At 48.6% G+C, this 26,961-nt stretch overlaps 1 protein-coding gene across 4 annotated transcripts in view; it reads left to right on the forward strand.

Annotated features, from left to right (window-relative positions):
- The first annotated feature begins 11,169 nt into the window (after positions 1 to 11,169).
- The window catches only part of HPCAL1 (hippocalcin like 1), a 68,744-nt gene continuing 52,952 nt past the window's right edge, over positions 11,170 to 26,961 (forward strand). Inside the window, exon 1 of one of the 4 annotated variants that reach the window (XM_063330470.1) lies at positions 11,170 to 11,439. The gene's annotated coding sequence lies outside the window, so the exon portion shown is untranslated. Of the gene's footprint in view, positions 11,440 to 13,324; positions 13,428 to 16,073; positions 16,138 to 26,961 lie in introns of those variants that run through there. The other 3 variants (XM_063330467.1, XM_063330468.1, XM_063330469.1) reach the window with 3 other exon arrangements.

Here is a 26,961-nt window from a genome sequence, read left to right on the forward strand (position 1 = left end):
ATGCTGAGCATCCTCTTCCCTGCTGGCATGGACGGGGGCTTCAGACTGAAAGATGCTGAACACAAATATTGCACATGTGTCAGGAGGATAAATGAAGGTTTACTGAACAATAAGTTAATTTTACATTTCAAAATTGTTGTTTCTTAAGCACTTGACTTCCTCTGTGCCCTATATGACAGGGTTTTTTTCTTGGTTTTGTAAATAATACAGTATTTAATTATTGGACAAAGCATGCTCCGTAGTGAAATAAGGTTTCTAATGCATTTTAAACTGGTAAATACCAAGTATTCACACCCCCTTTGCTACAATCTCACTTCAATAATGATTTTGGTGTTTCAGTATGAGTCAGGCAACAACACAGGAATTGCTGAAGAAATTTCGCTGAAAGCCTCTCTGAAACACCAGTTATGAGTCAGAGGAAACACAGCCGAATTTTACTGGTTCAGGCCTGGCTTGGTTGGGTCTGTAATTTCAGAGACCAAATTCCACATCTGGAATTGTCTCCAGTTTGGCTATTAATAGGATGTCTGTATTTTTCTTTCAACACCACCACCAAGGGATGGGACCTGCCTTGGGGAAGGCGCCAGCTGCCAGCACCCACTGCTGCCTGGCAGAGGGGATCCTGCTAGAAAAGGAGATTTCCTCAGAAAAAAAAAAAAAGATCTTTTTTTTTTCCAATGGAAAAATACATTGCCAACGTGAAAGAAAACCATAAAGAGAAGCAGCCAGGAGACACCGAAAGAACCCAAAGGCTCCATAGTCTCTACTTTTTTGCTTTCTGCCCCTGCTGGTATAACTTGTTTACCTACCTTTTGGTTACCAACCCCTGAATTTTATAAGCCATTAAAGGCCAGTTATTCCCAACAGGAGCCCACAGCAAAGCGGCAGCTGTGTTGCTCTCGAAAGTTCATATGTGCAAGGCAAAAATGTGCTTTTTGCATGGTTGGGGCCAAATTGTACGTTAATTAAGCAGTGCTGAAACTCTACCAGTTTACGTTAAAGGTGGCCCAGTCCAGCACTTTTTAGGAACTCATATGGTTTTGAACACGTTGGATGCCCTTTATTGCTTCTTAATCTCTGCCAGCATGAAGGGATGTCTCCCTTCTGTATCAGGGGATGTCTGTATCAGAATTACTGCTGTTCAGGTACCCCCAGCATGCAGCAAGGAACTGAATTTCTCTTACTTGCCTAGGTATCATTTTATACAAACCAGGACACCTGATATCATGATAATATGAAAAATCTGGTGGTGTTTGCGTGGCAATCTGAGCGCAGAGAGGCTGCTGTGGCTTCAATAAGCTGTGCCACTGTTTGCCTTTCAACGCTGAGGGGGTTATCGGCTGCGAGCAGCTGCACCAGTGGGTGCCAGGACCACCAGTACCTTTGCCAGAACACCAGTGGGATGCTGATGAGAACGTGGTGTCACACGTTGTCCAGGATCCTGCTAGCAGGTTCTTTTATTGGATTAATGTCTGTTTGGAGGCAGGGGGGAACTATCCTCTGCTTGAAGCAAAATGCCTCAAGGTTTGTGTTGTGATGAAATCCAGGCCAAGTGCAAGGTCCTGCACCTGGGTCATGGCAATCCCAGGCACAAATACAGGCTGGGCAGAGAAAGGTTTGAGAGAAGCCCTGAGGAGAAGGACTTGGGGGTGTTGGTGGATGAGAACCTCAACACAAGCCATCAATGCGTGCTCACAGTCCAGAAAGCCAACCGCATCCTGGGCTGCAAGAAGCGTGGCCAGCAGGTCGAGGAAAGTGATTCTGCCCCTCTACACTGCACTGGTGAGACCCCACCGGGAGTACTGCTTCCAGCTCTGGAGCCCTCAGCACAAGAAGGACATGGACCCAGTAGAACGGGTCCACCGGAGGGCCACGAGGATAATCAGAGGGCTGGAGCACCTCTGCTATGAGGACAGGCTGAGAGAGTTGGGGTTGTTCAGCCTGGAGAAGTGAAGGCTCCAGGGAGACCTTATAAACCATTCCAGTACCTAAAGGGAGCCTACAGGAAGGATGGGGAGGGACTCTTCATCAGGGAGTGTAATGATAGGACAAGGGGTAGTGGTTTCAAAATGAAAGAGGGTAGATTTAGATTAGATATTAGGAAGAAACTCTTTCCTGTGTGAGTGGTGAGGCACTGGAACAGGTTGCCCAGAGAAGCTGCGGATGCCTGGAAGTGTTCAAGGCCAGGCTGGATGGGGCTTTGAGCAATGTGGTCTAGTGGGAGGTGTCCCTACCCATGGCAGGGGGCTTGGAACTAGATGATCTTTAAGGTCCCTTCCAACCCAAACCATTTTATGATTCTGCGATTCTATGAAAGGTTTTAACTGGGGCTAGCTGGGACAGGCAGCAACGTGGGCTCGATGCCCAACCTGGTGGGTGCAGGAGGAGGGGGAGGCAGAAGGACCCATCAACATGGTGGGTCTGGGGTGGGCACACAGGGGAGACCAGCATCCCCCCAGGAGCTTGGTCAGCAGCTGGTGCTGCTCTCCTGGTGGGGATGTCACAGCAAAGTGTCAAGGGCTCTTGCTGAAGTGGGAGGACTTCTCTGAAGGGCAGGTTACTTTCTGGCCCTGCCAAGCATCCTGCCCTACCTCTGCCACAGCGCTACAAAAACACATTTTTTTAGAAAACCAACAGAGAGAGTGGCGGCAACTTTGCAAATAAAAGCAATCACAGTTTTCAGGGACGTATTATCTAAACACGTAATCAATACCACTGTTTAATTATTACTATCGTTTGTCAAATGCCCAACAATGTGATTACCCTATTTAAGGATTTTCTCCAGGCATAAACCAACCTTTTTAAAATTACTAACTTTTTTCTTATTGAAAGTATTGTTAATTAATACTTTTTTTGTCCTCCCCTGTGATTTGCTTTCTCTTAATTACCAACAGGAGCAATACAAGAGTGCTCCATTGCCTGTGCCAAAATTAATCTGACTTCCTCCAAATTGCCCTGCATGATCCACATGGCTTTGCCTTCAGGTACTGAGCCGGAGAACCTGATCCCATGGGAAATGGTGCTTTACCAGGCTCTCTTATTTCACAGAATAATGGAAAGGTTTGGGTGGGAAGAGGCCTTTGAAGGTCAACTAGTCCAACTCCCCTGCAATGAACAGGGACATCTCCAACTAGATCAGGTTGCTCAGAGCCCCGTCCAACCTGACCTTGAACGTCTCCAGGGATGGGGCATCTACCACCTCTCTGGGCAACCTGTGCCAGTGTTTCACCACCCTCATCATAAAAAACTTCTTCCTTATATGTAGTCTGAATCTACCCTCCTTTAGTTTAAAACCATTACCCCTTCTCCTATCATTACATGGCCTTTTAAAAAGTCTGTCCCCACCTTTCTTAAACCCCTTTTAAGTACTGATATTAAGTATTTCAGGGTGGATTTGTGCATATGGGAGCAGCGTGAGTACCGGGGTGTCCTGGCAGGAAGGCTTGAGCCCTGGATGAGGGGTGGAGCACGATGCGAAGCCCCTTAACCCCAGATCTGAACCGTCCTGATGCCGGTGTGTGGGATGCTCCGGCTCTCACAGGGCTCTGGACGGCATCCCGAAGCATGCAGGCTGGCAGAGCACTAAATTAGCATCTTGTTGGCTCCAACATCCCAGAAAGCGCTGTTGGGTTTCTTTCTTCTCCTCTTTTGTTCAGATATATGAAAAAAAAAAGCAGTCTTAGCAAAACTGAAAGTTGCTGTGGGGTAATACTAGGTTTTCTATATTATTGTCCTGATTGAACAAAAATACTTTGTTTTGGTTTGCTTTTTAAAGCTGTTGTAATGTCAGGCTAAAACATTGATTTTCATTTAGACACACAGGTATTTTTCACATTTAATTTCTGGATTTTGCATTTTCCTGTTGCGGTTCAAAATAGAAACAAGTAAGAGCATTGATATTTTCTGCTGCACCGAAACACTTGAGTTTCCTTGCTCTATCCCACCTCTCTCAGCATAAATCTGCCTTTTTTGGACCACAAACCCGGAGTTCACTCTGTTGCATCCTATAGACACAATAGTCTTTCGATGGCTCGGTGAGACCTCTTTCGTTTCGAAGGCTCCCCGTTATTTTCTGCTCCGGCAAATGAGACTCATCATTTTGTCTTTTGAAATTCCTGCTGCTGCCAGAGCGAGGAAATAGCCCAGGTGGGAATGCCAAGTCCAGGTGGGAATGCCACGGGATCACGGGCGGACACCCAAGGTCCCGCTGATCTGCCCCAGTAATGGGCATCCTTGTGTGTACAGCCAGCGGGGGAACCGCGTTCTCGATAGACTCAACTCTAAATAAGCATGTGCAGGCTATGGATCATAGGAAATTCCGATTTTTTAAAGTAGTTTTAGTTGAAACACACCCTGCCCCACCCTTTTTTTGGATGATAAATCCTAGCTAATATTGTGGCAAACCCCAGAACGCAAAACTACAGTAAAGGACCGTGGAGAGAAACGAGGCTTTTTGATTTTCCCTACTTAGCAAAGTTTTTCCCTTTTTGTGCAAGAAGCTTTAATATTAAAATCTTATCTAAAACATCTAACTTTAGTGTCTGCCACAGCAAATGCAGCCTGGGAGGCAAAATCAAGTCCCTTTTAGATTTCCATGTAATAAACTGGTAGACAACAGCAAATGAAATGAAAATGTGCTGGTTTAATTCATAAATTCATCACCTCCGTCAGGCCTTTTTTTTTTATTAATATTTCCTCCCTCGCTCGCTCTATTCTCAGAGAGAAAAACCACGCAGCCAAATTTCCTTTATGCGGCTTTAATCGTTGCTCTCTTTGACTTTGAAAAGGACACCAAGTGTTCTTATATATGTAAATGTGCCTGATGGCTTTGGCTGTTCATATGCTAAGTCCCCCGTAGGCACTGGGGTATCCCTGGGGCAACCTTAATACAAATGTAGGTAGCAAAGTGCATTTTTTATTTTTTTTTTTTTTGTCCAGCTGTGCAGGCTCACATCTGCTGTTCTCAGGCTAACTGCCAATCATCACAGCTCTTACTATTCATTTTAACTCGCAGGGGAAGAAAGCACCCAAGACAATCTCCTGCTAAGAGAAAGAGCAGAAATCATGCCATGATGGAGTATTGCCACAATTTTTGCTACTTTTCTTTTTTTTCTTTTTTTTTTTTTTTACATCTATCTGATGTTGCTGGCACAGTGGCAGGCATAGCAAGTAGGTTGGAGATGAAAAAGCGTGCAAAAAACCTACTTTAAATATTGTGTTGTAACTAAATTCTCCGAACGCCCATTTGCACTTGCTCCAGGTTATATTATTCAAACAAGACAAAGAGGCTCCAGAGGGTACTGGAAGATTCCCCCCTCCTGCCTCTCCCCATCCTCCAAGGTCATTTAAAAGAGGCCAGGAAAGTACACCAGAGGATATTGCAGGGAACAATCCCGCTTTGGCAGGAAAATGCACTATAAAAACCTACCTGCCCTTTTCCACCTCCAGTTTCTGTGATCCAGATGATCAGCAAAACCCCTTGGCGTATTTATTTGGGTAATAAATTAAATACTGGGTCTGCCTGTTCAGGCAATGCTGCTTGTCCATCCTGCAGGTGAGAGCAATGCCTGCAGCTGGCATTTCCCAAGTTATGTTTATTTGCCTCTTACGTCCAAGCTGGAAATGCAAAGGAAAGGAGCACAAAGAGGGGTTAAACTGATGCAGGCAAAGATTCAAGCATCTAGTAGCAAAAAAACTGTGAGGCTTTATAGATGAGCATCCAGGTTTTTATTACTGGCAGACAAAACTTATAAAGAAATAGCTTTGATAAACTTTTTTCCTTCCTATTTCCCCAAGCACCTGCCATCCAGCTTGGCTTTATCACAGTGGAATAACACCGGCTGGACTTCTCCATCGCTCTTTTCATTTGAATTTCTCTAAAGTAATTCGTCAGTGAGGGCTTTCCAAAAGCGAGATTAAGACAGGATGAAAAAAGTAATTAGTGTCTTTTGAAACGTTGCTTTTTTCCATCAAACACGAGTTGTGAGGATGCTGAGTGATGGAAGGGGGTGCTCCTCTGACTGCTCCTATGTGATTGTCCTGCAAATGCCCTGGCCAGGCAGGAGCTCCTTCCCAGGCTAAACTACCGGCCAGAGAATTGCCGTCCACCTCTGGGAGGTCATCATGGGCATGACCAGGATGACCACGTCCCCAGCCCGAAGCCAGAAATTGTGCCTTTGCTGCCAATGTCTGCAGTGGTGGCAAGTCCTGGTTCTTCCAGGAGAGGCAGCTCAAAGCCCGTCTGACCCACGCAACCTTTCCACCAGACACCTGGCCTGAAAGCAGCTGGAGCAATCGGCCACCTTCAAGGACGCCGCTGTCAACCAGCCCTTCCTGAAGCACCAGCATTTTCCATCCCAACAACCATGACAGGTATCAGGAGACCAACAGGGAAAGAACAGTCTGAATGCTTAATCCTTGCCAGCAGTTTTTTCCTTTGTGTTTTTGGTGCTCGGCTGTCCAGGTCAACTTGATGAAAAAAGGTAAATATCGCTTTAATCTCTTCCTCCAGTTAATCATGCCAAACCACAGGAAGGCAGGTAATAATTCAAGATTGGCAAAAGCCTTACGGAGCTCACATTATTATGGCAGATATTTAAAGAATAGCAGCATGCCACACACCTCAAATACTTTTGTTTCCATCTAATCCCTTGGTGATTAAACCCCAGACAGCAGAAGGAATTTCACACACTATTTTCAAATTCAGCATAGTTGGAATGATCGAGATGAATCTCATTTAATCCCTCTTTGTTTCTCTCTCCCGACTGTGGAAACAGAATGAAAAGCAGAAAGAAAAATCAAACAAAAGGTGAGATGCCAGAGCAGCTGTGGATTTAAGTTTGTGAAGGTCCTCGCTAGGTCATCACTGGAGTATTACAGATAGGCTTAATGAACATATGCCAGCAAAAGAAGAACTTCAAATAAGCCAGATACACCCAGTGGGCCCAATCTTGCAAATGTGCCTACTTTCATAGAATCATAGAATCATTTAGCTTGGAGAAGGCTCTTAAGAACATCGAGTCAACTATTAACCTACCACTGCCAAGTCCACCACTAAACCATGTCCCTAAGTGACATGTCTATCTGTCATCTAAATACCTCCAGGGATGGCGACTCAACCACTTCCCTGGGCAGCCGGTTCCAACGCTTAATAACCCTTTCTGTGAAGAAATTTTTCCCAATATCCAGTCTAAACCTCCCCTGGGGCAACTTCAGGCTGTTTCCTCTTGTCCTATCGCCTGTTACTTGGGAGAAGAGACCGACCCCCACCTCTCTACAGCCTCCTTTCAGGGAGTTGTAGAGAGCGAGAAGGTCTCCCCTCAGCCTCCTTTTCTCCAGGCTGAACAACCCCAGCTCCCTCAGCCGTTCCTCATAAGACTTGTTCTCCAGACCCCTCACCAGCTTCGTTGCTCTCCTCTGGACATGCTCCAGCACCTCATTGTCTTTTTTTTGTGGTGAGGGGCCCAAAACTGGACACAGTATTTCACAGGGCATTACGTTCTCATAGCAGTACACTCAAGTACACACTTAAGTGCATAATATGAGAAGGTAACTGCTCACATATGGATCTTAACTTGAAAGTGAAGGGCTTGACTGTCTTTATGTGGCACGTTCTCTGAAGAGAACAGAGCTGGGAGGCTGCAGAGCAGGAGCAGCAGCGCTCAAAAACTCATTGCAGGAGTCAGTCTGCAGCTTCTTTTCATCTCAGACTGTGAGCAACTGATGACTTTCTAAGGTTATTCTTCCTTGTTTCCCAAGGGATTTCTGTAAGACAGGAATTTCTCGTTATCACACATTAGGACTCAAAATTGTCTGAAATCCTGGTGGTGTTTCTTTGGTTGGCTATCTATCTGGCAGCTCCTGACAGAAATGTTCCAGTGCTGTGCTGAGCGGGGTACAGTGCAGCACAGGGACACCCACCTGAGGATCACTCCGAGCTCAGGGCAGGGACCTCACAGCTGCTGAGCCCCATTGAACTGGGACACCCTGCTTCACAGGGGGATCAGCACAGCCCTGAGGAGAAGGACTTGGGGGTGTTGGTGGATGAGAACCTCAACATGAATCGGCAATGTGTGTTTGCAGCCCAGAAAGACAACCGCTTCCTGGGCCGCATCAAAAGGAGCCTGGGCAGCAGGGTGAGGGAGGTGATTCTGCTCCTTTACTCCACTCTAGTGAGACCCCACCCGGAGTCCTGCATCCAGCTCTGGAGTCCCCGACATGAGAAGGACATGGACCTGTTGGAACGGGTCCAGAGAAGGGCCACAAAGATGATCAGAGGGCTGGAGCACTTCTGCTATGAGGACAGGCTGAGAGAGTTGGGATTGTTCAGCCTGGAGAAGAGAAACCTCCAGGGAGACCTTATAGCCCCTTCCAGTACCTGAAGGGGCCTACAGGAAAGCTGGGGAGGCGCTGTTTACCAGGGAGTGGAGCGATAGGATGAAGGGTGATGATTTTAATCTGGAAGAGGGGAGATTTAGATTAGATATGAGGAAGAAATTTTTTCCTGTGAGGGTGGTGAGGCACTGGAACAGGTTGCCCAGGGAGGCTGTGGATGCCCCAACCCTGGAGGCCATGTTGAATGGGGCTCTGAGCAGCCTGATCTAGTGGGCAGTGTCCCTGCCCCTGGCAAAGGGGTTGTAGCTAGATGATCTTTAAGGTCCCTTCCAACTCTAACCATTCCATGACTCTGTCCTTGCGAGGAACTGCTGCAGCCTCCAGCAATGGCTGCAGGTCTGATCTCACAGCCTGTCCACTGCAGGACATGGGGCAGCGCGGTGCAGAGGAAAGCCTGCTGCTGTTGGGGCTACCAGGTGACAACTGCGTTAAAAATGAAAGTGGGATTGAGTGTCATAAAGTGCCTCCTCTTGCCAGACATCAGCCCCGAGAGCTGTAAATCTCGGAGGAGGCCTCAAGTAGGTACTTGCTCTGTTGCCACCTATTTCTGGGCGGAGGGTGGTGTCATCACCCACGCCACCACCGCCCTCCCTGGCAGAGCAATCGGGGAGGCACAGCGGGAGCCACAGCCCCGTCCCAGTGGCCAATGTGGTTACGTGGGCAATGCTCACGCAGGGAAGGGTTTGTGGGGAAATTAAGGGGATTACTCTCGTGTAATCGTCTCCTGCAAGGAGAACCCAGCTTCACGTATGTCAAGTTGGCAGCGGTGGTGGTTGCATACAGTTTTCCATTATACGCTCCTGGTTGAGTTGCTTCTAGTTTTAACCGTTCAGGTTCTTTAGTTTCCACGCTTGTTCTTTGCCTTGGGCTGACACTGTTACTATTTTTTTTTAAGCTGTTAAAATGGTTGAACTATTTCTGAAAGGCCTTGGAGAAAATGGTTTGTACTGAGTAACATTTTCATCTCTTTGCATCAATGTATTCAGTTTCAATATATTCAAGCTTTGGAGTGCATGGCAAAGGTTTGGTTTGGGATTTTTTTGGTGGTTGTTTTTTTTTTTTTTTTTTTACTGTCCTTATAAAAATCTTTTGGATTTAGTGCAGAGGTAGGTTTTGAGAAACTGCTGCTTTGGTGGTGGTGGTGGGATTTTTGTACTTGTCCCCACCCCTGCCTTGCCTCCCCAAGGTTTGTGCTAAAATCTCTAAGTATCTTTTTCCTGGTGTGGCCTTGATTTCAGCTCTATTCAGTTCTTATCTCCCGACTGCACTGAATGTGCTCACTTAGTCTCCTGTAAGGGGATGCAGAGTGAAAGCTACCGATAAGGCACAGTGGCAACTACATTAAACTCTCTGTATTTTTTTGTCTTGAAAACATGCTGGCCAGGAGCTGGAGGGGGGGCGGAAATAATCCTAACGGGAGTATTCACTTTGTCTGTGCTGCGCGCCATATTTCTGAGCAATGCTTCCAATTGCCTCCCTTGGGAAGATTAGCATCAATCCCTAAATCCCCTCCATTTTGTGATGGGGTACGCGGATAAGCTGTGCAAGTTCAGGTCTCGCACAGAACCATGAGTGCCTGCCTCCCGCCAGGTGGGACAATACCCTGCCATCCACAGGCTCAGCTCATGGTACCAAATTCACCTGTATCACTATCGGCCTTGGTGGGGGGCACTGCTGGGATGGCAGAGGGGCGCTTCGGGTAGCACAGGGGCTTCTCCGCATTGCCGTGCTCAGCAGGGAAGTGTGGAGGGTGGTGTGAAGCTTCTGTGCTCACTTCCAGTGGCCATTCCAGAGCTGTCACCGCTGCTGGCTGCCACCACCCTTCCCGCAGCACCGAAAACTTGCCACATCCAGCCGTGCTGGAGATGCATGTAGGGCCTGGTGTGAGCTGGTGCCGTGGGAGTCCAGCTCCATTGTTTCCTTATTTGCTTTGGGGTTAAAAAAAAGGGAAAAAAAGAAAAAGAAGAGGGGAAAACAGAGGGCGCAAAAAGAAAAAAAGGGGGGGGGGAAGAAAAAAGGGTGGAAAAAGAAAAAAGGGAGGAAGAAAAAAGGGGCAAAAAGAAAAAAGAGGGGGGAAGAAAAAAGGAGGGGAAGAAAAATCAAGGGGGGATAAAGAAAAAAGGGGAAAAGAAAAAGGGGGAAAAGAAAAAGGAGGGGAAAGAAAAAGGAGGGGAAAGAAAAAGGAGGGGGAAGAAAAAGGGGGAAAAGAAAAAGGGGGAAAAGAAAAAGGGGGAAAAGAAAAAGGGGGAAAAGAAAAAGGGGGAAAAGAAAAAGGGGGAAAAGAAAAAGGGGGAAAAGAAAAAGGGGGAAAAGAAAAAGGAGGGGAAAGTAAAAGGAGGGGAAAGTAAAAGGAGGGGGAAGAAAAAGGAGGGGGAAGAAAAAGGGGGAGGAAAGGGGGGAGGAAGAGAAAAAAAGGGGGGGAAGGAAGAAAAAAAGAAAAAAAAAAAAGAAGAAAAAACGCCCGAAAAATGCAAACTTTCCCCGTGCCCACGCCCGCGTTGCCGGCCAGGCCGGCAGCGAGCGCCGGCGGTGCGGTCTCAACCCCCACCCCGTTTCCCCCGCGGGCGCGGAGCCCCGTGGAGCAGCCTCTCCGCGCTGCCCCGCCAGCCCCGCTCTTCCTGCCCGGCGGCGGCGGCCCGGGGAGGCGGGCAGGGCGATACCAAGTGGCCCGTCTCGGCGGGAGCGCCGGCGGCGGCGGTGGCGGGCGGGCCGCCCCTGCGCGGGGCCGGGCGCTGCACAGGCCGCGGAGCAGCGGCGCGGTGCGCGGCGCGGCGCTCCGCCTCCCCCCCCCGCCTCCCTGCTGCCCCGCCGGGGAAGTTGAGCTCCCGTCCCTCGCTCTCCCCGGTCCCTCGGCGACGGCTCCTTCCTCCCCCTCCCTCCAATGCGCCTCCCGCTCATTTCCTCTTTTCCTCCCCGCTCGCCGCCGCTCCGCAGGAGCGCGGCTCGCCCGGGCGCCGCCGCGGAGTTGTAGCTCCCAGGAAGCCGCCGCGCAACCGCCGCGCAGCCGGTGCCAGGCCGCCGCGGGACCCCCCCTCCGCCAGCCGGGTAAGGGGCCGGGGGCTGCCCCGCTGCCGCCTCCCGCCCGCGGAAACTTCGGCGGGGCTGCGGGAAAACCGCGCTGCGCTCTCCTTCCGCGGGGACTGGAGGAAAGCGGAGTTTGTGTGTGTGTGTGTGTGTGTGGGGATTCCGGCTTTTTTCGGGGGGATTTTGGGGGAGGGAGGGTTGGAAAGATCCCGGCGGAGGTGTCCGGGCACCTCTTTTCCGCCCCTCCGCGGGGCGCGGAGCGGAGCCGTCGGGGGATGCGGAGGAGCCGTTCCCGCGGCCGCGGGGCTGCGGTGGCAGCGCCCGCCTCGCCCCGAGCAGGGGGGAGTGCCAGCGCCTTCCCCTGCCCTCGGAAAAAACACATCTGGGCGTATTTCTGCGCATTTCTCTCTCTGTATCTGTATCTGTTTGCAAATCCGTAGGTATCTATACGTGCGGGCACCCGTCCGCATGGGGCTCGCGTGTGTGTGCGGGGCGTGTGCGGGTCTCGGCTGGCGGTGAGGGGAGTTACGCAGCTCTGCTTTATGGTGGTTAATGGTTTACCCGGCGAAGTTCCCGCCGCATGAATGTTGCAGGGCGCTTTGAGTCAGCTCCTTCAGATCCGGACTTCCTATTTGCCACCTTCCCAAACGGCCTCCAAAAAAAAAAAAAGAGAAAAAAAGAAAGAAAAATAAAATGCTGGCCTTTGCCTCTGGTGAGTAGGCTTTTTTGGCTGCCTCCTCCCCTGGGAGATGGCTGCGGTCGTGCCGGAGGCCGGATGGCCGTGGCCGAGGTCACCCCTGTCCCCTGAACCCGGGGCAAAGGGGGACACCCTGCTCCCGGGAGGTCGTGGCAGCGAAGGCATCTGCCAGCCTTGGTTTGCATCGGGGCTGCCGGGTGGACCCGCCGGAGCGCAGGGCTCCGGCACGCAGTAGCCACCGGGGTACTGAGAATCTCAAGAAATCGGGAATAAAACAAGGCAAGAGCGTTTACAAGTAAGTCTCCATGCAAATAAGTTTCTGCTCGGTTTGGGAAAAGGTCGCGTAATGCATCATCTGGAATGAAAGATTTGCTGAGAAGAACAGCTGGGTGTTCGGTAGGTCTGTGTCCCTGGCTCGCAGCTGGGTAATTTATACCTTTATTTCCCAGGAATACTTATAGGCGAGCACTGGAATTGAGCTTTATCCTGTAATCCCATTCACAAGTGAAAATCTGGTAGGGAGATCAAATTTTCTGGGGGGGGGGGAGGGGGGAGAAAGGAGGAATCAGTTACTCCCTCCCCAGAATATTCCGCTGTTTTCCCAATAGGAGCCATTTGTCGTGGTTTCGGGTTCAAAAGCTTTTCTTGCCCGAGATGAAACTCCAGCAAAGACCAGGGGGGGTTATTTCAGCATCCCACAGTAACGCCGTCCTGTGTGGGGTCCCCCCAGCATCATCGGGTGCTGGCTGGGGAGCAGAGCCATAGAGGGGGTGCCGCCTGGGGCAGAGCCGCGTGGGGCTCTGCCTGCTCCGGGGTGAAATATCCACCTCGCTCCCAGTGCTTCGACTCTTCTCAGGTGCTTGGATCGGGAGCCCTTCAATCCAGGAGAAAGGATCTTACGACTGCGTATGTTTGATTTCATCTGGGGTGGTGAGGCTCAGGGAAAAAGGCAGATGATCTCCCCGCATCTTCCCTCAGGTTAGGTGGGGAGATGCTGGCCAGCTTGCAGGGCACGCGTCGCCTCTTCCTGACACCTATTTTCTGGTTTTCTTTGTTTCTTGCCTTAAATTTAGGGTTTCTCTGTGTAGAGGTGGAAGTGTAGGAAACTGGGAGGGGGGGAAAAAAACGTGTGCCGCTGTAGAGTGGCTGTCGCAAGGCTGGCAGCAGCTCTGCCGAGGCGTCAGCTATGCTGGCAAAAAAAGAGCTTTTTGTTGGCATGGTTTAGTCTGTTCGGGGAATCGCAATGGTGAGAAGAGTCTGCGGGAGTGGGGTTTGCTTTTGCAGCTGGATGCCTGCACCGGCAGGAACTTGGGTAAGTGTAGACAAACCTTCCGAGTTACGGAAGGAGGCTGTCGCTGGGTGGGTGCAGGCGATGCTCTGCTCGCTCCGTGTCACGGCTGGCACCGGGGTGCCTCCTTCTGCCACCCGAGCTCATGGGCAACGGCAATAACACGGGCCAGTTGTTGGGAGCTAGCGGTGGAGGTTAGTTTGTAGCCTAAGCACCATTACACTTGATTATAACTCTGCAAAAAAAAAAAAAAAAAATTAGAAATGGTTACAATTAAAAATACTTTTTTTTTTTTTCCAAGTAAGACAATATTCTTTTGAGCGTTGATTACTTTGACGTGAGTGAGACAAGAATGCTGATTGACCAAGGGGGCAATCTGAATTAAGATTCTATATTGTTGGGTTTTTTTTTCCTTGCTGTTAGTGGTGTGAGTCCGTAAGGAATGAGGCAGCGCTGTCTGCGTACGCAAGATGCACTGATACTCATGGGAAGAGGATCTCGCACTTTTCCAAAGATCATGCTTTCTTCAAGCATGACTTTTAGGTCAGATTCGGTAACAAATGCAATATGTTTTCCAGTGAATGGAAGAAAAACAGATTTTTATTTTTTTTTTAAAATGTTTTTTTCCTCATGTTCCTAGGATGCTTCCCACAATGTCTGTGTGTGGAATCAGTTTCTTTGTTCGTTGTCTGTATTAGGAAACAGTTTGGGTCCAACTTCAGCATCTTCATGGAGCTTAACTCAGGCCGAAGTTAAATTTCTTTTGGCAAGAGGTGATTTATCTTAGCTCATGTTGACTGTATTACTGTAGTGTGTGGGAACCTACCCTTGGATCGTGGAAGGATTTGCTCTTGCAAAATTGTTGGGGTTTAGCTTTAATGAGCAGAAAATGTTTTAAATCAATGCCTGAAATTTCCGTTGTTCCAATAATCCTCTCCCATCCTGAGAGTATAACAAATGCAAACAATTATCTTCACTTCATCACCCCTTTGCTCTATAAAAGCTTTCTCCAGTCGGTTGTGTTTTGCTAACCTGCTAATTAACCCATTGATTTCTGCATTTCTTGACTTCCCCTGGTAAATATCTCCTGCCTATTGTCACGATCCAATAGCAAATTAATTGTGGATCCTTAAACAATGGGGGCAAACACTCCATGAAGGAGCTCCTTACCTTACCTCCCTGAGTCTTGCAATGGAGAGAACATTCTTCAGCTGAACCTCCTGGAAATGTGACCTTTCTGGAAGTTCGGTGTCATGTTGCTTAATGACTGGGAGACCCATAGGATCGGCTGCGGGATGAATTATGCATTCTCCTGCACTGATTGCGCTGGAATTAGAAGGCAGGAGCTGGAGGTGTGTGTGTGGGGGGGAGCGGATCCACCTCGTAATCTAAGAAATGTTGTGGTTCTTCTGGATAGCACCGCATGAAATAAGCCTTTATTATTATTAAGAAATGCTGCATATAATTTGCACAGTAGGTTTGTAGATACCTGAGAATTACCAGGGCGGAAGAGAGAGCAGTGGTGGTACTTTGGCTATTTCAATGTTTCTTGTCCTGTAGGTGTGTATCTTTTTAAAGTCAAAGAAAGCAGCAAGTAGTTTAAGGAACTCTCCCTGGAAACCCACGCCAGCAGCATTCCCTGCAGAAGACGCCCGCTACAACCTGGTCACCTTTTCCCTCCTCTTGCATTCTGCATGTTTCCCAATGATCGAACAGCCTGTATCAAGCGACACAATCTATCTCAAATCTGGCTGGGGGGGCAAAAAAACCCCAGCGACAAAAGTTAGATGTAGCTATAGTTACATACAGTTCATGCACAAGCCTTTGAGACCTTCTGCCATCTTTTTTGGTGACATCTACAAATATGTTTTAACCTTATTTTCTTTTTCTGCCTTCTCTTTTCAAGGGAGATCAGGCTGCCTAAAAAGGAGAGGGTGCAGCTGGATAAATGCGTGTTCGACAACTGGGAAAAACAAGTTTCCTTGCTAGTATTTCGGCTGCCGTAATCTCAGTGTATTCAGAGAGGCGTTCTGAGCTGATGGTATCCCTTTAAATATCCACTTGGGTTGGAAAGCACGGGATCTGGGTGACAGGGACACCTGGAGACTTCCAAGGGTGGAGGGCACGGCTCGCACCTACGGAGGTGCTTGCTGAAAATGAGGTGTGCTGAGATCCTGACGCACTTGCCAAGAGCAACGGCGAAACTTGGGCGGCTGGTTTAGCAATTAAATTTATGGTTTTGTTTTGGACAATGGGCTTATCGTAACGAATTAACCGACGGACTAGTCAGAGTGGCAGAGGGGTTTGTTTTTGATTCCCCAACCATGCAGCGTGCCAGCATCGGGAACGCGCTTCCCACCAGGGGAAGCGCAAGGAGCGTCTCACGCTGAGTGCCCCGGGGAGAGGGATCGCGCACGTGTGTGTGTCTTCTGGTGCGCAATCCCCAAATTCTTGTAATTTCTTGAAAATACAAGCATGTGATGAACGGTATAGCTCGGGCGCGGGACAAGAAAATACATCTTGCTGATGCCTGAATGTTGGCACGTGGCTGATGCCAGTCATTTTAGAATCGGCGGGGGTGGCGGCGGTGGGAGGAGGGAGGAAAAGAAATGCCTTTGGGGGGCCGGGAGCCAGCGTGGGCGTGCTGCAAGCCTTCCTCGTCCTGCTTCTCATTCACCTCTGCGCCACACAGTCTGGGTTTCCGTGCAGAAGGGATGCTTTTCCTCCCTCAGAGGTAGCAGGATTTATTTATTTCTTTTTTCTTCAGGTTTCTTCCCCCCCCCGCTTTCTAAAGGGCATTGTGCACAGGATGCTCTGTTCTTGGCAGCTCGCCTGTGGTGCGAGGGGAGAAAGCTCGCTGCTTCTGGTCGTGCTGCAGATAGCCGCCGTCAAAGCCGGTTAGCATTTGCCGGGCATCCTTTCCTTTTTCTCTTTAGTGAAGTGCTTTTTTTTTCTTTTCTTTTCTTTTCTTTTCTTTTTTTTTTTTTTTTTTTTTTTTTAGCAGGTGAATGGTGTTTCTCCAAAGATGTCGCTCTGTCTTTCTTAAAACTTAACGTAGACTTTTCTTTGGAGGACAATTTGGGGCTGGTCGGTGACACCTGCTTGCGCGTGAGAGGGGAGTGGGAGTTTCAAGGGAGGACCTCGCGGATACCTAACCATTAGCGCTGACTTTAATTATGAAATGCGGGTTCAAAAGGAAGCAAGCGTACTTTGCGGCGCTTAGGAAAGGGCCTAGAAGCAACATCCGTAAAATATGTTAGAAGACGCTTGAAAAACGCTGTATCGCCTTCGCCGGAGCTGAAGGGAAGGCAGCAGGTTGAATCTTGGGCTTGGGAACACGGGCTTGGCAGGAGCTGCCTGGCTGGTGGGCATTGACCTCTTGTAGTCCTCTCCACAGAGTGGTCAAAGCACCATCCGGGAACAAGCCAGGACTTCTGCTGTTCCTTCCAGGTTCCAATTTGAGTTTTTTCTTCGACGGTCAATACTCTTCTGTCTCGTGTCACCTCTCTCTTAATTCCCTCTCCCTGGTGTCTGTCCTCCTGAAGCTCTTATACCGAGAGAGCTGCAGTTGCTGTATGGAGGAGAGGGGAGAAGAAAGCGTAAAAGGCCCTCTATGATTAGATGCTACTTTGAGTTTTGCTGGGCTGAGTTTTATTGCTCTTGAGCTCATGTATGTCAGCTTGGCTTCAGAGGGATTCTGGGGGGCTTTCCATAAAATGGGTGCTCCTGTGTGTAAGAGTTCATTAAAGGAGGCACTTACACAAGACAAAAAGGGGGTTGGAAATGCAGGTACTTGACAGTCACCTTTTGAGACTTGACAGTCTCCGAAAGCCAGAACCATTTAAATGGGAACGAGCATGTGCCTGTGTCCAACCTCTCTCCTGGCTCGGTGCAGTGGAGCCTGGATGGTTACGGCCAGTGGAGGGTGGCAGGCCAAGCCTGTCCCTGGTGTAAGGAGCCTGATTCCCCCAAATCCCATGGCAAATGATTCTCCTTGGCTTAGGTTTGATGAGGAGCAAACCCACTGAAATCGGTTGTGGGAGACCTTTTCCTTTCAGTTGTCCACCTTGCTGTTGGCAGCTCATGGGGTTTGCTGGGTGTTGTGTTCTCAGTGATGGCTGTGGCCCATTGTCAGGACAGGATTTGGGTCACTTCTCGTGTGCCTGTGCCCCTGGGGAGCACAGCTTGAGCCCTGGGGTGCTGCGCTCCTCCATGCTTGTCCCAGGAGCAGCAGCTCTGCCTGGGCCAGTCAGGGGCTTTTCTGGGATTGTCAGGAGATGTATCAGAAGATTTTTTTTATTTTTTTACTTTCTTTTTTTTAAATGGAAATTGGGTTTCATTCCAGCTGAGGGTAATTGGAGCTCTGGTAATGATCTGAAAGCAAATGAGAATGGGCTCTGTAGACTCCAGCCACAATTTTCTGTTCTGCTCGTGTCATGCTTCTTAAAATGGCATTTGTTCCTAAAACTGGCCCTAAAGCTCTGTTACTAAGAGCCATATTTTTCTCAGGAGATATGCAAAGTGAGGGAACACAATCCTTCATTTTCTAATTAATCCTCTAGCCCTCCTCTCTGATCTCCTTAAGGATGTCCTGAACCTGCAGGCTGACTGGCCCAGCTAGGCTTGCCCCCATGGGAAACCTCCTGACCCTGGTGGCACTTCATGAAAAAGCAACGAGTCTGTCTTGTCCTGTTCAGATTGTGAACGGCCCTCCAAAGCAGCCTGTGGTTGCAGGAGGAGGAATCTGTGACTCCAGGAACGTCTCCCTACCCAGCCGGGAGGAAGAGAGGAGTCTTTGCAGAAGAAAATCCCATCACCGATGCCTGCCGAGGTACCGCTGGATCCTGCAGAGCAGAGAACCAAAGGAATTGCTGTGCTCATTGACAGAGGGGCTCTCTCTTCTGACAAAATGACCGGCTGCATGCGGGGTTTTGCCAGATCTGAGCTTCTCAGCCGCACCGGCTGCCATTTCTCCTCTCTTGGATCTCCTGGTGTTTGCCCGTGCCTTTCACGGCCCCTGATGGGGACTGTTGGCAAGCTGTTCGCAAGGTGTGTGCTGCAGCTTTCCAGAAGTCTTGTCCCTTAAGTGACGCAAGCTGTTACGAACCAATAGCACCAGCAACAAGTGAATTTGCCGAGTGCTCATTTTTATGGGTGTAACTCGGAAGGCGTGGTTTGGAAGTGAAGGTGCCCTTGCTGGACATTTCCAGAGCTCTGATTTGTTGCAGGACAGGTTCAAGGATCTTCAGTTGGCTTAGCCATCGTCTTCTGAGGACCGAGAGCTTCACAGCCAGGTGTTCGTTAGTCCCATTTGTGTTGGAACATTTCGAGTTAGCTGCATCTTGGTGCCAAGCTTTGTTTTCAGATGCTTGGTGCCCATTGCCGGCGCTGGGGTTTTGTATGCCTCGTTAGTGGGCTTGATGGCTTTTTATGCTTGGTAGGGAGCATTTTTTTTGTTTCTAACAAAAATGCTCTGCATTGCAAGAAACATTTTGGGGGTAGTTTTAATATTCTTGAGCTGTACGCATGCAAAAGGCTGGGCTGAGTATTGAATATTAATGCTGCTCAGGGGCTTGCAGCGAGCATGGCTCCTGGTCTAACAGTCATTAGACAGACTAATGTCTAACAGTCATTAGACAGAAAGACAAACCATCAGTGGCTTTTTAAATATCAGGAGGAAGGGTGTAGAGTTGTGCCTCCTGCTTCCCGTGCGAGCACAGTTGTTGTCTCGTGCCTGGTGTTTGGGTGGACTCTGACCCAAGGAAGACGTGGGTGATGGGGCAGAGCAGTGCCGCAGGTGCCACTGCTGCCACCTCTGTCTGTGACATCGCCGTGCCAGGTTCTGCGGCTCTGGCCGGAGCCCGTGGCTGCTGTGACACAAGGTTTGCAGGGTGGCCATTTGCCACCACTTATCTCCTCTCCTCCCCCAGCTCGCCCTAGTGTCCACGCCAAGCCATGGAGATGCCAGGATCCTGCTTCCCGCTATCGGCCTCCATTTAAATCTATTTCTTAACGTCAGTCAGCAGTGGACGGAGAGGGAAAAATCCCTAACCAGAGTAGCAACAGTGACAGATCCCAAGGTGTAGACTTCAAGTCAGTAGACTTCAAGTGTAGACCAGTCAGACTTCTCCAGGTACCTGGTTTCACGTAGGTCATGGCTCCCGCCCAGTATAAAGAGGAGGGGACTTCCAGCGCTGTCACCCAAGTGTCTCCATCGCTGCCGAGGAGGGGTTCACCCAGCTGTGTTTCAGACAGCCCTGCTGCTGGCTGAACCCCATCTCCACGTCCCCCCCTTGTGCTGGGACAGCCTGTGCCAAGGTAAGCTTTGGAAGCGATAGGACAAGAGGAAACAGCCTCGAGTTTGTGCCAGGGGAGGTTTAGATTGAATATTAGGAAGAATTTCTTCACTGAAGGGTTATCAAACATTGGAAGAAGCTGCTCAGGGAAGTGGCAGAATCGCCATCCCTGGAGGTATTTAAAAGCCGGGTAGACATGGTGCTGGGGGGGCATGGTTTAGGGATGGTTTTTGTCAGAGTTAGTGATGGTTGGACTTGATGATCTGAAAGGTCCCTTCCAACCCAGACAGTTCTATCATTCTGTGCAGGAGGGCTGCCTGCGGGCAAGCGGCAGCCTGTCCTGGCACAGCAGGGAAGACCATCAGCCTCCTGGAACAAACTTTTGTCACCTGAGGTTGATATTTTACAGCCTCTAAAGCTGTGATGGATGTGTGCAGGAAGTTTTGCTCTTAACGTTGCTTTTCCAGCTCTCTGGAGGTTAACAAGACACCGGTGCATCTGGTTTTTGCTTTGCTTTCAAGGTGGTTTTCCCCTTGTAATTATAAAGATGAGAATGTGTAAATTTTTTTAAATGAATAAATGATCTGCCTGGGAGCACTAGTTTGTGATAAACTCAATTTAAACGCAGCTGCATATTCTGTAGCTGGAGTGTGGTTTTATGTAGCGTAAAAGAGCCTCAATATGCAGAGAGGGCTAAGGTTATATGAGGCACCTTGGCTGTGCCATAACAGCATTTATCACTGTAATTTGGTTTTTGAATAAATTCAGGCTTCATTCAGTCCTTGGAAATTTTTTTTGAACTATTTCAACTACTGCTCTGTTACGTTGCTCCAGCTGATACTTTAGCTGATAAAAATTTGCGATCTCCTTCGATAAAAGGCAGTCGACAGTGTGTCCCGCGTAGCCGCTTAGCAAATCTTATTTTAGCAGGTACCTCCCTTCCCATGACCTTCCTTATTCACTCCATTCCTCCCAAATCTTTATCGTGTAACTTGCGCGTAATGTTTAGTTTAGAGCATCCTGTGAAGCAGGGAAATGCAACTGAAAAGGAGGCTAAAAAAGGGGAGAGAGAAGCTTCCTGGACAAGGAATGTGTAATGACATGATTTAGTTAATTGTATTGGAAAAAAAAGTTTAAAAGAGGAAAGAGAGTAAATAACTGGTACCGTCCTGTCCCCAGCTGCCTGTATCCCTTTTTTTAACTGTAGGCTGATCACATGTGTGCAAGTCAGACCAGGCAGTATGTGGCATTTGTCTGCAGTCTTTTTGGAAAAAAAAAAAAGAAAAAAACCAAAACACCAAAACAACCCTGTGATTCAGTAAGGGAAAAATATTTAAGTGAGAATAATTCATCTCTTTCTGACACTTTAGATTAGATTAAATAAAAGGTAATGCATTTACTTGGCAGAGTCTTTGAATTTCCATACTTTCCTTTCCTTCTTTCATGCGTGCGCCACTTCTAGGGGATTTTAGTGCAGTACTTGGGCTTATGCAGTTTGCTCCGGCGATCAGTTCTGTGATAACATCAGCTCACCCAGCTTGGCTTCTAGTCTCAGCCCTAGTGCTGTCCTGAAAAAGCCTTTGCTTACCCTTGAATTTGTAAAATCCTTACCCTGTTGTGGTTTCCTTTTGGTTGCTTTTATGGAACCCAAGTTTGGGGTGTGTTTAATAGGCCAAATAGCTTTGCTTGTGTAAAACTGTGCTAAGGACTGCGGATGTTGATTACTGATTGAACGGGGCAGAGGAGATGTTTATACAGCTTCCCGCACCCCTCTGAAGCGGAGCATCACGGCATGGTCATCCTCCATGGCCAATGGTTATTGGCCAACTGGTGGGAGGGTCTTGTTAGCAGGAGGGGCTGGAGCCAAAACCGACGTCGTAAAGCAGAAATACAATCTGCAGCTTTGGCATGAAGTGAGCAAAAGTTCTCCGAAGCGGGGGGAATTGCCTCTGCCTCCAGCGAGATGAATCTGCGGCAGTGTAGCCCAGGATGTATTTCATGACAGGCCTTGTTGGCGTGCATGTTTCTCCTTTGCACGGGCTTCTTTCGGTTTCTGTTGCTTTCCCTGTTTTAACCCCGAATCTGGCAGGGATAACTGTTTGTGTTACGGTAGCATCAGCCAGAGATAAGGCTCTTGTACCCACACTTCAGGCTGTTCTTCAGTCAATGGTTTAACCGCTCTGTTGCAGATGTGTTCAATAAATAAACCTTTGGGGATGCTCAAAGTGGGGTTTTTTGGAGATGTGGAACAACAGTTATTCACTGTAGATCTAACCTTCTAGATCTGGCCAATTTAGGTCCAAGCTTTTTGGATTGTACTCCAAGCGTTTCTGTGCTGTAAAGAGAGCTCCAGCACGGCAGACGTGCAGTGCAGATGTGCGCAGTGTTTCCTAAAATTCCACAGTAAAAAACCAAAGGGGTAGATGCGTTCATTTGGTAGGATTTCTGTGACTCCTGTGAGCCCAACTCTGACGTCTCTCTGCTCAGGCATGATGTTCCTGCTTGGGTAGGAGCACAAGTCACAAACAGTCTTCCAGACAGAGACGTAGGTCTCTTACTCACTTGGAGAGTTTACATTTAAGGACCCAGGCAAACATCTTGTCGAGCTTTTAGGACTTGTTGACTTACCTGATAGACCTGAGTGCCAAGGGAAATGGAAGGAAAACAACCTTCTGCTGAGGCAGACATTCCACCACCATCTTCACAACACCCAGCAGCCCCATTCTCCCTGTTCTGTTTTGTGGGGTTTTTTTAATGGTACAACATCCATCATGCTTTGTTCTGTCTTCTCTGCTGAGAGGTGGACCTGGCTTTGCTTTTCACCTCACTCTTACAGGTTAAATTCACCAAGCAGTGTCAGGGTGGCTTCGTGAGCAGGTGTAGGTACCGGCTGGAAAAATTTGTGTTTGAAAATTGTCCAAATAAACTGCAGAGGGAGAAAGCCTGAAGGCAGAGAGCTGGCAGGAGTTGGACACCTTCTGAAAATGCAGGCTGCTTTACGGCATGAGAAATCAAAGTAGCTTGGGAGCTCAAGTTTGTTCGATCAGTAGGTGCAGGAGATGCTCCAACTAAGCAAACACGGCCTCCGAGGGGTGTTTTGAACTCCTCTCTGTTGCTGTTTCCTGATACTGTTGGTGCTCGGTGTTTCCTTCATGCCCTGGCAGCCCTCTGCTTACAGTCTCCCCTCTGAGAAGTGGCGATTCACTATGGTGGCTGCCAGCAACTTTCACTGAGCGTTTTTGGGCTGTGTGACCATCTTGGTGCATATGTCCAGCTTGATGCGTTCAAGTTGAGATTCGCTGTTGTTATGGTGGTGGTGACAGTTGGAAGCAGGCATAGATAGGGCTTATCTCCTGTCTGCTACCAGAGCGGATGCACTTGTGGCTCAGCTGATGACCTGGGGCTGGAGGGAGCGACATTCAATCTCTGATTTAACCATACGCCTCCTGAGATGTTCCTGGGGAGGCTGCAGGGTCTCTGTACATCAGTTTCCCATTGCCATGGTTGGATTATAATTTTGCGGGGTGTGGCAAGCCCATCGCTTAGGTGAAATGGTAGTGGGAGAGGTGCCACTAGTTATCCAAGGCAGAGAGAGGAGGGACAGCAGTTTAGTCTGTTGACACAACAGAAACCTCCCTCAGCAGTACCAGCCCCTCAGGGGATGCACTGCCTGAGGAGCTTCTGCACCACAGCCAGAGCAGGGTATTGAGGAGAACACTTGAATTAGCTTTTACATTAGCCACCATCTAAATCTGTAGTTGTAGCACCCTGGAGCTCAGTATGGGCTGGAAAACCTGCCAGGGAGCTGAGGGAAAGAGCCTAAGCAGGGCTGTGGTGGCATCTGGGCTCTCTGAACCGTGCCAAGCGGTAATCGGATGGTGATCCCGGGGACTTTGGCAATGAGCTTGGGTGGTGACAGTCTTTTGATGGACAGGGTGAACTGACCGATGCCGCTTCGGGGATGTAAGGGCCTTAAACAAAACAAGCCTGGAGGACAGAGTCCTCTGGGAGTTTCAGAGCTGCTGGGTAGGCTCCAAGCATGGTGGTTTACGGGCCTGGTGTGAGGTGAGGAGGAGAAAGGGGGCGAGAGGTGAGTGGGAAGAGATTGTGCCATGGAGGAAGGGCTGGGTGGACACACTCCACAGCAGTTTGCTCCCCGGCACGAGTGCTGGCACAACTGCATATGCAGTCTGGATGCATCCACAAGCATGTGTAGAAGTGCAACAGCCAAAGCTGGGGTGCAGTGGTGGGTGACGAGCTGGCCGGCTGGGGGGCTGGAGGAAAATTAGAGTAGAATAGAATAGTTCAGTTGGAAGGGACCTACAATGAGGATCTAGCCCAACTGCATAGCAAGTGATGGGACAATTAGTTTCTTGGCTGTCCATGGACTATTGCTACCCACGTGTAAAGGGGACCGCAAAATTGTCTGTCCTACAAGCCCTCACCAGTTTGCATTTGCAAGGAAAAAGGAAAAAAAAAATAACACATTTTTATAAAATAGCAGAATCTAGTTGAAAAATAACTTGCAAATAAGGGAGAGCAGAGACTTCATGTAACGCTGGGATTTATCTCCACGGCTGCCAAGCGGTGTTTGCAGGCAGGTCACACCATCCACAAACGTAGCAACATTAATAACAGTATCGATTTGTCTTAATGCAGTTATGAAAGCTGAACCTTGGAGGTGTGGGAGGGCCTTATCGGTAATCAGCATCGACATTGATTAAGGATAGTATCAGCCAAAGGGTAACAAATGGAGGCTAGAACAGGGCAGGGTAAAATAGTGGCCATTAAAGGAAGAAAAGTGCCCACGAGACTCGAGGCTTCTCCATCACATAGAAGGTAATCTACTTAATATATAATGTCTATGACTCGAAGAAAGGAATGGGGTTAAAATCACTTTGGAAAACAAGATAAAAGAAAAAGAAAGGTGTCTGCAAGGGTTTTGGTGCAAGCTACGGCAGGTCTGAGGACGCTGCAGGATGTGGCAGGGCTGCAGGGCCTGCGGGGGAGGCAGGGGTGGGTGATGTGTGACCGTCAGGAGGGAGTTTTACCCCTCCAGATAGATCAAAGTGTGATCTGCAAAAACCCATTTGTCACCTTGGTTTCTCCGGTCTGCCAGTGAAGCTCTTTTTATAAGGAGGATCTTTACAAATGATTCTTTGGAATCAGTCTCCTCCTTAAGCTTTTTGCTGGCAGCTCTGAAAATAGTAGATTGATGCACTCGCCTCTTCCTGCCCAGCCTCCAAAAGTTACTGACATCTCTTCCTTTAATTCTGCTTCGTAATTGAATTTCTGCCATAAGTTGCTTCTGCTAATTCAATTATACTTCACTTTTAATTGGCAGTGGATTTAAATACTTCATGTGCTGTTAACATAGAGATTAACATGTGCTGTCCGGTTACCCTCTATTCCATCAGGTTGGAGCAAAGGTTTTATGTGATTATAAGAATTTACGTCGCCATTATTTTCCCCAGAAAGTCTTTTGGAATGCCAGAATCTAGCCAAGGACTGGGAAATGCCATTTATTTTGAACGTATAAATATGACGAAATAATCTTGCACTATTCTGTAAGGTCTGTTGAATGAGGAAGGCACAACAGTTTTGTACCACCAACACGGAATAGAAATCAGAAGAGCTTCTGGGTTGTGTCTCCTATTGTGCCATTGGCTGGGTTCAATCCTTACCTTGCCTTTCCATGAGGTTTCGTTGGGTTGGCAGCTTGGAGAGGTAACATCCATCGCTGTATAAAATAAGGATACTAGGTTTTCTTCCTAAAAAGATGTTGACTTTAAAATTACTTGTTTAAATGCTGGTGTTGCTGCAAGGTTGCAACATTTGTGAGCGTCTGCCTAGGGATCTCAAGAGTAATAGAAAATTTCATGGAGACTTGGATCTTCCTTCCTATGAGCAGAAGACTGATGTAGTTAATATCTGCACTGATGAGGGAAGTGCTAGGATAAAATAGAAAAAGAACCATTTAGGGACCACTCGCTTAAGGATGGTCTCTTTTTCTTTATTTTTTCTTCCAGGTTCTCTGGGCCTTAGGGAAGGGTGTGTTGAAAACAACCCCCCAGATGTTGGGAGGACACATGTGCCAGGGTTGGTCTTCAGTAGAAGCTGGTCACCAGCACCACCAGTGGCCAGGGGAGAGGGCACCTGCAAGGGGTGACTGCTGACCCCACAGCAGGGTGGGATGCCCCAACCTCACCTTCGTGACACTTGTTTTGCTCTCATGATTTGTAGAAGGAGCTGGGTTTCAGCTGGCTGCTTGACTTGGGTTCTTTTCAATTTCTTCTGGGTGATTATTTCTGAAAACTTGTGGAGAATTTGTGAGGTTTCCATAAGAATGAAAAGGCAAAAAATATAGTGCTAAACTTTTTAAAAAGGAGGAGTTGGAATTGCAGTACAATAAGTCAGACTTTTATGATGGTATTTTCCTGGAAGTTAATAAATTACTTCCCACCTAGGTATCTTCTGGGTGCTTCTGAGTAACAGTCAGCATGGATTAGTCTGGAACAAATCATGTCAGACATCCTCATTTCCTTCTACAGCAGGGTAATAGGCCTTGTGGATAGAAGGAGAGGCAGATGATATGATGTACTTCAGTCCTAGTTAGGTTTTTGGCACTGTTTTGATATTGTCAGAAGGAAGCCAGGGAAAATAAATTTGGGTTAAATTTTTGCCTTATGGATGGTGCAATGTAGGCGTGCTAACCGTGCTCCGGGCTTAGCTCCAATACGTCATCAAGCTTAGAAGAAGTATTGGGTGGGGATTTCCAGAGGTGGACCCTGTGGCTCAGGTCATTGTGATTGATGCATTTGATAAAATACTGGTTCAGACTCAACAGGTAGCACCAAAGTAGGGGAGGTTACAAGCCCTTGGGAGGAGGGATTAGATTTTCAAATAGATTTGGACAAAACCAGAAAATTAGCTTGGAGCGTCCATCATTCACACCCGAAGGTGTTAACATGGGCTTGCAGTTATTGCTGGTGAATGAGTTGACTGTACAGGCTACTGGGGGGTGGCTGGAGAGGCTCTGCTGAAAAACGCCTTGGGATCATGGTGGGTCACGCACCACTTTGCCAGCATCATCCTGCCTCAACAACAGCAGACACAGTCTTCCATAAACAGGAGCAGGGACTCACGGTGTCCTGTGTTGTGTCTCCTGGGGCTTTGGCATCGCTGGAGTATTGGAGCCAGCGTGGGGCACTGCAGCTGGGGGAAGATGTGGAGAAAATGAGAGAAGCCAGCGGGGATCTGAA

The sequence above is a fragment of the Chroicocephalus ridibundus genome, chromosome 3 (assembly GCF_963924245.1).
Source record: "Chroicocephalus ridibundus chromosome 3, bChrRid1.1, whole genome shotgun sequence".
Classification (NCBI taxonomy): domain Eukaryota; kingdom Metazoa; phylum Chordata; class Aves; order Charadriiformes; family Laridae; genus Chroicocephalus; species Chroicocephalus ridibundus.